This window comes from Corvus kubaryi, unplaced genomic scaffold (assembly GCF_017639235.1).
Source record: "Corvus kubaryi isolate FWS band 111438036 unplaced genomic scaffold, C.kubaryi_AGA036_p1.0 37249, whole genome shotgun sequence".
Classification (NCBI taxonomy): Eukaryota; Metazoa; Chordata; class Aves; order Passeriformes; family Corvidae; genus Corvus; species Corvus kubaryi.
The window spans coordinates 8,260,842-8,271,844 of NW_024581072.1; positions in this window are offsets into that span (position 1 = coordinate 8,260,842).

Genomic DNA, 11,003 nt, shown 5'->3' on the forward strand with positions numbered 1-11,003 from the left:
ACTTTAAGAGAGAAAAGAGGGGGTCTTACAAATAAAATGCTAGCTCTAAAATTTATTATTGCATTATCTTAGTGTCAGAGATTAAAAGAGGACGTGGTCTGTTTGTTAAAAGAGTACATTCAAGGGTCAGGGAAACACCTGATTGTTGCTTTTTTTGTGTGCAGATTACACAGTGACAATCACAATTAACTCATTGTGCATCAGAGCAACAAGAACTGTAATGTCCCTGAGAGTCGCCTTCTGCAACATTAAGCCAGCCTCTGCCACTGCAGTTTTCCAAACATTACAAACCTAAGGAAAGTTGGCATCTGAGTTAGTTCACCTCTGAAAATAATTATAGATGAAAAAATACAGGGAAAAAAAAGAGATTTATTATGCAAGACAGAGTACCTGCACAGCCTAAACCCTTTCTGTTTGATCAAGTATTTAGTTTCGAGAAGTCTATTTTCAAAGCTCTGAGGAGCCATTCCGTTTGCAAGAGTGTTTTAGAAAACTCTAGAAATGTGTATTTCGTTTGGAATCAATTGACTATCTAATATTTCTAACTGCAGACTGAAAAGGTTCAAACTTCAACCCCACTAGGCACTAATAAAGATAATTTCTGTAAACATTCTTCTATTTAATTACACAAGTACCCATTAAAAATATCACTTCTCCTACTGCAATTTGTGAAAATATTGTAACCAGAAAGAAGGAGAAATTTTACTTCCAGCAATGCAGTAAATGCCTACTGGAAAAAAAAACCAGATCTGATATGTTCCAAGTTCCACTAAGATACCAGAGAAAAATAAATAGATAATATGCGAAAATGAGTGGTTATCAGGAAAATATATCTTAATGGTTGTATCATTTCAGCTATTTGACTGCCTTAAATCAAATGTAGCTAAGCATATACCTCTTTCTTTCTGATGTCACATTCTTTCCCTAAAACAAATGAATTGGTTGCTGTTGCATGTAGCACTTTGTTTGACTACGGTCACATTATCAGCCAATGTTTCAAACCATAAACATGCAGCATAATGCAGTGCCATATATTCTGATAAGGAAATGCACTTAGGACCAGGGACGTGCAGCTCTGGGTGTGCTGCTGCACGAAGGGCTCATGTGAAACAGATCTATAAAGACTGGACAAAGAGGAGAGCTCTATGCCAGCCCCATTAGACACAGAGAATAAATCCCCTCTTCAGAATAATGATGGAGCGATGCAGAGCGTCACAAACATCCAGGATGTCAAGACAAAGTTCAGTTTCACAGTTCAACAGGAAGCTCAGCTACTTCCATCCTAATTCACTGTTCATGAGAGACATGCTAAAAACTGAGGATTTAGAAAGAACTCTCAGCTATGAGTTTCTCCTCTTTTACACTCTATTTCTGGTACCCCACTTCAGAGAGGTGCACCATCCTTGAATGAAACTTTTCTGAAAATACCAGTAGACATTAAAAACACTGCCTCATCTGTGATTTCAGGCATCAGGCTGTCTGAATGAAGTTCATTTCTTACACTTTTACATAGAAGAAATACACACAAGTGTACATGACTCCATGTAAAGTCTCTTTGACGGTAGAATGTAGCAACTCTTAGCAGGGACATCAAGAAGGAAGAAGCTGCAGCACTAATTTGCTAAAAGAAAGTTTAAAGCTAAATTTCAGCTTGGATTTTCCATCATAGTAGTATTAATAGTGCATGTTGTTTTAGAGTGGGACAGAAGAGGAAGGGAGATTTGCTTGTTTGGCAATCCATTTAGCAACCGGGGGTGAAGAATTTGCCGAAGATTTTGCCAAAGAATTCTGTGTTTCTACAATTGCACTAATGGAGAAATAACTCTACTCTTGTAATGCAAAAGATAGCCATAACTCTGTAGGGGGCTTTGAACAATTTAGAGAGTTAAATATTTCTGGCCTTGTAGCAAACCAGCGTGTATTGGGCTCTGCAAATGCTGGATCTTGGGTCTCTAGAAAAAACATTGCAGTCAAAATTCCTTCGAGACTTTGAGCATCAAATTTGAAGCTTTTTAGGAAGGGGCATTCATAATACCTTGAATATTTATTTATATTTACTTTAAAATTAATAGACATAGTCTCCTTTAGAGCATCTATAAGTTCCAGAGGTCATTCTGAGTCACACTACAGAGGAGACTGACTGTCTCCAGGTCAATGTGGCAGCTCAGTTGTGAATCATGCTCCTTGTTCAGGCACTGAATTTATGTGTCTAGCGTTAGACAGTGTTATCGTTCTCATCTCTTCCCCCCTCTTACTCTCAGGATGGTGCTGAGCTGTGCTGAGCCCACATTTTGTAAAGCTGAGCTGAAGCTCTTGCCCGTGTGTTCAGACAATGGAGCACTCCAGCCCACTGATGGCTGCAGAAAATTTGCAGGGATCTCCCTTTGCTGACCAAGATTGTCCTCTGCAATTGGATTCTTCTCTTTCCTCAACCCCCAGACTTGAGAAAAATCAATTCAGAAAACAAAAGGCATTCTTTGCTTTAGCGAGTTGTTTAAACACAGGCTGCATGTGATGTAAAAGCATTAAACCTACGCTTAATCTTATTTACTTGCTTAAATCACTCTCCTGTCCTCTTTAAGTGCATATATGGGATCAAGTACCTCCCTGAGCACTTGGCTGAATCAGAAAGGATTGCTCCTGCATGGTATTTCTGCACACAACGAGGGGATATGATGCTAAAGTTCTACTCAGTTATTGCAAATACCCCCTTGCAATCCTATCTTGAGTGTGTGAGTCATGCCTGGATTTCCATACACTGTGCCACCAAGTCTCATGAGCTGCTTACATTGCTTCTTACTGGGTTTCAACCTGGCATGGTGAATCACCTTCCCTCCGGGAAATGCGTGCAAAACCTTCTTTATTAGGGAAACAACATTTGCAGAGCCCCTAACAGGCCTCATACATTTAGAGAACTTCCTTCCATGCGGGATAGCTTCATGTCCTTAATAAACACATCAGGTGTTCAGGTATTTCACACCTGTGTGACCCTACTCTTCTTGGGAAGCTCAGGGAATGCTCTTCATTTATAAGAAGCTAGACCATGTGTAGTGTATTAAAACAATCAATTTATTTTCATATTATGGGGCTGTACAGATGCATCAACATCGAATAACAGTCAGAAGACAGATGCTTTGTTATGGATTTTGAGTAACTCTGCAATGCTCACTCTGAATGCGTTCACATACCCGAGAGATGAAACAGATGAAAATTATTTGAGTTGGGTGTTATTCCACAGCAATTGAAAAGAAAGACATGGCAGGTTGGAAACAGAGCCGGGCAGGAAGGAATGCATTTTGTGCATGTTGTGCTTTTCCATTCTCTTTATTTGAGCAGCTCTCAGTTACAGTACCCTGGCTTCAAATGACAAATTTTAGAGATCTTCCTGCTGCTGCTGAGTCAGATATGGTTTGTTTTGTGACAGAATTAATTGCTTTCTTGATCTCTCATGTCTCTCTTTCCTATCAGAACTCTAATTAAAAAATCCAAAGCCCAGCATTTCCAGCTATTCAAGGTTCATCAGCTTCGCAGCTTGTGTTAATGAGCTCAGTTCTTTGAATTCACCCCTGCAATTTTATACTAGCTGAGAGCCTAAGCCATTATCCATTTTTAGGAACAGTCATCAACATGTACTTACCTTTAGAGATGATCAGAGTTTACTCTTCTCAGAGAAGCTAATGGCAATTTCCTCAGCTCAGTTTGCTGCACTGCTCAAAAACCCTTCAGATACCTATCAAAAGCATGACCACCATACACCATTCTTGCTAATGGAAGGGTCTGTCTTTACAGAAACTTTTAAAGGAAGCAGAGGGAAGGAGGGGACAACTTCCCTCAGCTTTCAGTGGCATTGGAGAAGTTAAATCCCTTCAGATATATTTTAAAACCCAGCCTATATTGCAGCTCCCTCATGCATGGATTTACAACTGTGATTATGCATTAAACTACTTGAATATTATCATCTTCTGCTAGCTCAAAGTCAAGGCTCAGCCTCCAAATGTCTTGTGTTTGCATCTGCAGTACGTGCAGTCATACAATTAGTTTCTCTGTGTGTGGGAGTAAGAGTGGAAGAGGAAGAGATTTGATTTACTGCACTGCATGTAGCATTGCACCTGATGTCTAGATCACCCTGCCCCACCATCTCCTCCTTTCCTGAGTCACAAGTGGAGCTCATCAGCTCAGGCACTTTGTTTTCATCAAGCAGTACTGCCATCCCTCAGTAATAACCAAATCATGAAAAAGAGTTAACATGCTCATGGGATTTAGACATTTAAAAACAACAAGGATTTATCTTCATGGAGGCAAGCCCTTTGCCCTCAACCTTCTTGGCCTTCACCCTCAGTGAAGGGCATTTTTGGTGGAGTGAAATTAATGACAAAACACAGTATATCTCACACATTTTATTCTCATTGCCATCACTTGGATCTACACATGGTTTGCATGATTTGCAGGTCCCATAACACATGAGAATATACTGGTTCTCTTGAAAGCACCAAAGGAGACTCCAGACAGTAGCTAGCCTGAAAAAAAAAAAGATATACTCAGGACCAGAAAGCTGTAAATCAGCCAAGAGCTGTTAGATTTGAAACAGAACTACCCAGCCTGAAGGTAGTGGTCATTGTTCTCTAGAATTACCAATATCATACACAAACAAGCATGGATATATCTCTACATAAATCAGTAGAAACCTTGCAAAGGTAGGTATCACTAACTGCTCTCGAGTAGCATTAATTTTCCTTCGGTGACAATGCTCCACATTTTTTTGTAGACAGCAAATGGAGTGCCAGAGCCCTCCTGTTCCAGCAGCTGTCATGGTTTTTAATTTTTTCCAGCCCACAGGTGGCCAGGAGAAAGATAATAGAATTATAAAATCATGCTGAGTTGAAAGGGGCCCATCGGGACCATCAAGTCCAAGCCCTGGTCCTGTGCAGGACACCCTAAGAGTCACACCATGTGTCTGAGTGTTGTCCAAATGCTTCCTGAACTCTGTCAGCTTTGGTGCCATGACCACTGCCCTGGGGAGCCTGTTCCAGGGCCCAACCACCCTCTGGGGAAAAACCTTTCCTGATATCCAAACTAAATGTTCCCCGGCCCAACTTCAGGCCATTTCCTGAAGTCCTGTCACTGGTCTCAGAGAGTGACCAGATTGGTACCTGCCCCTCCGCTGCTCTTTGTGAGGAAGTTGAAGCCCCAGAGAGGTCTCCCCTCAGTCTCCTCCAGCTGAACAGACCAAGTGCCCTCAGCTGCTCCGTATAGGGCTTCACCTCTAGGCCCTTCACCATGCTCATGGCATCCTTTGGATGGTCTCTGACAGTTTAATATCATTTTTATATTGTGAGGCCCCAAACTGCGCACAATGTTCCAGGTGAGGCTGCTCCAGCCCAGGGCAGAGCAGGACAATCCCTCCCTGGCCTGGCTGGCCACGCTGGGCCTGGTGCCCCCAGGACAGGGATGTCCCTCCTGGATCCAGAGCACTGCTGGCTCATGTCCAGCTGGCCATCAACCAGGGCCCCCAGAACTATCCCAGGGGCAGAATCCAGCACTTTTCCTTGTTGAACTTCACACAATTGGTGATTGCGCAGCCCTTAAATTTGTCAAGGTCTCTCTGCAGGGCCTCTCTGCTTCTGAGGCAGTCAACAGCTGCTCCCAGCTTAATGCTGTTGTCAAACTTAGTATTCCTTCTAGTTCTTCATTCAAATCATTTACAAAGATGTTGAAGAGAACCTGCCCTAAGATGGAGCCCTGCAAAACCCCACTAGTGACAGGTCACCAGTCTGATGTTACCCAATTCTTTATAACTCTTTCTTCCCAACCCATAAGCCAGCTGCTCACCCATCTCATGATGTGTTTATCCAGCTGTGGGATGAACATTTTGTCCAGAAGGGTCCTGGGAAAGACAGTATGGAAAACTCTGCTGAAGTCCAAAGAGATTACATCGGTTGGCTTCCCTTGATCCAGTAGGTGGGTTATCTTGTTGTAAAATGAAATCAGGTTTGATAAGCAGGACTTTCCCCTCATAAAGCCATGCTGGCTGTGACTGATGACTGTGTTGCCCTTCAGGTGTTTTTCAATACCTCCCAGACAATCTTATCCATTATTTTACCAGTCAGTGAAATGAGACCGACAGGCCTGTTGTTTCTGGGGTCCTCCTTCTTGCCCTTCCCGAAAATCAGAACAATGTTCACTGGCTTCCAGTCGTCTGGGACCTCTCCAGTTCCTGAGTGGTCACAAGTCATTGAGAGAGGCTTTGCAATGACATCAGCATCTGAGAATTCTCAAACAAATCCCATCAGGCTCCACAGATCTGTAGGGATCCAGCTGGAGCAGCCGGTCCCACAGAAGGGTCAGCTGGGAGTTAATTATTCTTGCAGCTGTGGTCTTCCAGCTGAGGGCTCTGAGACTCCCATGGTCCATCATCAGTGTTGAAGACAGCGGTAATGAATGTGTTAAACACCTCTGCCTTGTCCGTGTCCCTGTTGGCGAGGTGACCGTCCTCATATTCCATCCTGGAATGGGGCAGTGTTATTTCTACATTGTCTTTTGTCATTAATATATTTGAAAAAACTCTTTTTAGATGAGCACTAGCACTTCAGGTAACCAGAAAAATAACACAGGTGGGGAAGGATCACCTTTTGTTTGCCCTGGAGAGGGGAAGGTTGAGTCATCTTCTGATACATCTCATGTTTAACAGCTTGCTGTGCCATTGGTGTGACTACTGTTCAAAAACCTTCTGATCTGGGGTAATGCTTGGCATACCCTAAGTACTGCTGCTGACAAATAGGGTTGCCCAGAAGCCCCTCAGCCAGATTAAAAGGTTATACTTGATTTTTTTAGCTTCAGGTAATACATGAATTCCCAGCACTGCTTTTCTCTGCTCGATAAAACTCTGGCTTTATCCTGATAAACACTCTCCGAACCAGATGAAGCTGGCTGCAGGAGACAGCTGGCAGACAGGATTTGTGTGACAGTCCCTGCACTGAGCAGACCAGAGCTGGAGCAAAATGAAGCAAGAAGAAGAGTGAAAAGGGTCCAAGAGACCTGCAAGGAGGAACAAGGAACTCCTGTCATTATGCAAGAGTAAACAGGAAATACACAGGAGACAAAAGCAGACCACTTGGAATGAACATAAAGAGGTTGTCAGAGTAAGTAGAAATGAGACAAGAAAGGCCAAGGCCCATTTGGAATTAAATCTGGCCAAGGATGTCAGCAACACTCTGAAATTCAATAAGGGCAAGTGCAGGGTCCTGCACCTGGGCAGGAATAACCCCAAGCAGCAGCACAGGCCTGGGTGATCTGCTGGAACATGGCTCTGCAGAGAAGGACCTGGAGGTCCTGGAGGACAAACAGCTGTCCCCGAGCCAGCAGGTGTCCTGGGCACAAGGAGGCCAATGGGATCCTGGGGTGCACTCAGAAGGGCATTGCCAGCAGGTCAAGGAGGGATCCTGCCCCCTGCCCAGCCCTGGGAGGCACCTCTGGAGCGCTGTGTCCAGCTCTGGCTCCTCAGCACAGGAGGGACACGGAGCTCCTGGAGCGGGGCCAGCAGAGGCTGTGGAGCTGAGGAAGGGCCTGGAGCATCTCCCTGCTGAGGAAAGGCTGAGGGAGCTGGGGCTGTTCAGCCTCAAGAGGAGCCCCAGCTGAGAGGGGCCCTCAGCCCTGGGTGTCCCTGGCTGCTCCCAGCAGGGCCCAGGCTCTGCTCTGTGGGGCCCAGCAATGGCACCAGAGCAACGGGCAGGAACTGATGCCTGGGAAACTCCCTCTGAACATGAGGAAGAACTTCTTCCCTGTGCAGGGACCAAGCACTGAGCAGATTGCCAGGAGAGGCTGTGGAGTCTCCCTCACTGGGGATATTGCAGAACCCTCTGGACACAATCCTGTGCCCTGTGTTCTGGGATGGCCTTGCTTGAGAAGGGAGGTGGGACCAGATGAGTCACTGTTGTCCCTTCCAACCTGACCCATCTTGTGATTCTGTGATTCTGTGAACGACTTGCTTTCCTCTGCTGTAAACAGAAAGGATGCAAGCATTGCTGGGAGCTGCCAGCTTCCAGAGCTCCTTCTCCCTGGATGCTGCTCAGCAACTTCCTTGACACAAGTCTGCTTTCTGCTCAGGATGAGCAGAGAAGTCCACATCCCAGTGCTGCCCAGACACAGAATAATCCTCCCTGCCTTTGCTGCTCCTCTGCAACAACACTCTGCAGTTTTGAACAGACAGGTCCCTCCACTGAGGGGATTTTATAGGTTTTCTCTTTCATTAAAATTTACTGAGTGGTCTTATATTCTGAAATGTGGGAATTTCCATGTGCACTATGGCCCAGATACTTTGGAAAGGGTCCCATCTTCCTTAGTCAACAGGCAAAGCTGTGGTTCTAGTGTTCTCAGCTGCCTTTTGCTTTCCTATGCCTCCTTCCTCTGCCAGTGATGGATGTGCCTCCCCATCACCTTTTCCAAGCCATGCCTTTCCCAATCTGTGCTACTGCAGTGAAGCTGCAGCACTTGCAGGCTTTTCCGGGAGATCGAGCCACCCAGCTCCTTTCCCACCGCTTTTATTGCTCTTGTCTGAATTCTGGCAGCAGCAGGGACATGCAGGGCAGGGCAGCTGAGCACAGTGGTGGGAATTAATTCCCAGTATGGTGCCAGGACCCAGAGGTGTTGGAGCTCCCTGCTCGGTGGTGTAGCTGTATGTGTCCCCAGCTGTCACTGGAGCATCTTCACAGCACAGCCTGGCCTATGATAACTTGTCAGGTCTCCTGCTGAAATTACTTCCCATATTACCCTTTCCTAGGTTTCCTCTTGCTGGATTGATGTTTACTCTGCCTGCAATTCTCCCAGGTTTCTCTTTATTAAATTTTGCTTCCCACACGTGTGCTCTGCGCCTTTTGCTTTTCTGTGGCTGTGATTCTGGTGTCTGTTGCTTTGCATTAATTTGCAGCTCTCACCCATTCTAACTAATCCTCCCAAGTATCAAACCTCATTACTCTCTGCTTGTTTATTCTTCTGAATCACTAATGAGGGTGTTAAATAGAACAGCTCCTGACACTTACCCTTGTGCCATCGTATTATACAAACACTCCCCAGTTTGCTATATTGTCACCTATCATTTTGTTCCAGTCCTTCAGCCAACTTTGAAATGAGAATGTTCCTTCCAAGCCTGATTTACATTGATTTATCAGAGAGAAATTACATCAGTGTGTCAAGTGTTTCACTGCAGTCCAAATCTGGTTGGTTTTGCACTCCTGCAACTGTGCCCTCTAGTGCATTTTTTGGCTTGCATTCTTTCAGAATAAAAACATCAGTAATATTGCCAAGCAACACTTGTTGCTTGCTGCTCAGGTGGTTTTGGCCATCTGAATTCCTGGTGGTACAAAATAATGCATGTAATCTGTGTTTCACTTCTGTGTTAAGACCCAGACAGTCTTTTCAGTGACAAAGTTCATCTGCTAAAATTATCAGGTACACGGTATTTTTTCTTAAGCATAACCTACTGCAGATGTAATATTTTCCAGGAAGCATGGAAGCAGATGAAAACATGGATTTCAGACAGCTGTTTGGTTTTCATCTTGTTCAGCTTCAAACCCTTAGAAGTATTCCTTGCTGTTTCAGGTAACAATGCAAGAAAAGCTGGGGTGAAAATGGAGAAAGGCAGGCTGGAAAGTGGCTGCTAAGTACAGGAAGCTGGTAAATAGAGGTAAATTAAGAAAGGTTTTCTCTTTGCAGCTCACAGGTCAGGTTTGGTGAAGGTTTTCCTGGTGCTGCTGGTGTTACTTGTAGCCTTGTGCATTGCAGCTGGCTGTAACAAGCCAGTTCCTTTCTCATCCTGCTGCTGGTGCTGAACTTGCCAGTAGCTCATCTGATGGGAGTGACCATGCTGTCAACAAATTCTTCCTCTGCTCTGGGGAAGCACCAGCCTCCCCAGGGGTTGTCATCTCTATCAGTAGAGTCTTTATTTGTGGATAGACACGTATGCAGTGCATCAGTGGTACCAGATTTAACACTGCACCCAGAATCATCACATTTTTGGTGATAGCTGTCCCCACTGAGTGACACAGAGCTCTTTCAACTGGGCATCATTTTGTGCCCTGGTAGGCACTAATAAATAGCATGGTTTTTGAAGTGGAAAGGGAATTGGGTAATGTTTGTTTTGTGTTCTGGTGTGAGAAAATGTGATGTCTTTTTCACAGTCAGCAGTAAAAAACACCCTCAGGTCTTATTTTCCTAGTTAGCAAGAAGACTGTGTATAAAAAAAACATTGACAGGTGCCTTCCTATTCAGCATGCTGACACACCATGCAGAGCACTCGGTCTGCCTTGAAGCTCATGGAACTTGTTAAAACATAAAAATTGTACCAAATAATTGAACAATTACAAATTCCTGAGAACATCCTTCATTTTACCAGCAGAAAATTACACCCTTAACTGCCTAGGTAATTTTGATAAAATCAACACTCTGGGCTAGGAATTTATCAAGCAAATAAAGCTTGATTACCATTACTTGATAAAAGCATCAAATTGTCAATAATAACATACTATCACCATGAAAACCTCTTGCTCTTTCTATTTACCAAATCACCTTATCTATTCGTGCAGCAATTGCAGCATACAAGTTGAAACAGTAGTCTTGATTTTGCCATCTGTTAAACGGAGGAAAAAACCAATATTACTGTGAAGAGCTGAAAAGCTGTTTTGTAATTTTCATATTGCCTTGGGACCTTTGGAAGGAATTGCTCTCTTGCAGGAAAAGCACTGCATCTTTTTCTTCAGCTCGTCTAGGCCGTATGTTTCATTTTTAATTAAAGCATGATCTTGCAATGAGGATGGCTGCCACCTCATCATTAGCTGCATGAAGTGTTCCCCCTGACTTCCCTAGGTGAACCAATGCCATGATTTATGCCATCCTTTCATATGTCTCTATGGCAAACAAGTCTCCCTCCAGCTGAAAACATTTTCCCTCAGCCTCTGCTTCCCCAATCCTAAATGGAATTCCCTCCCATAACAGTAAGATAGATATAGTCT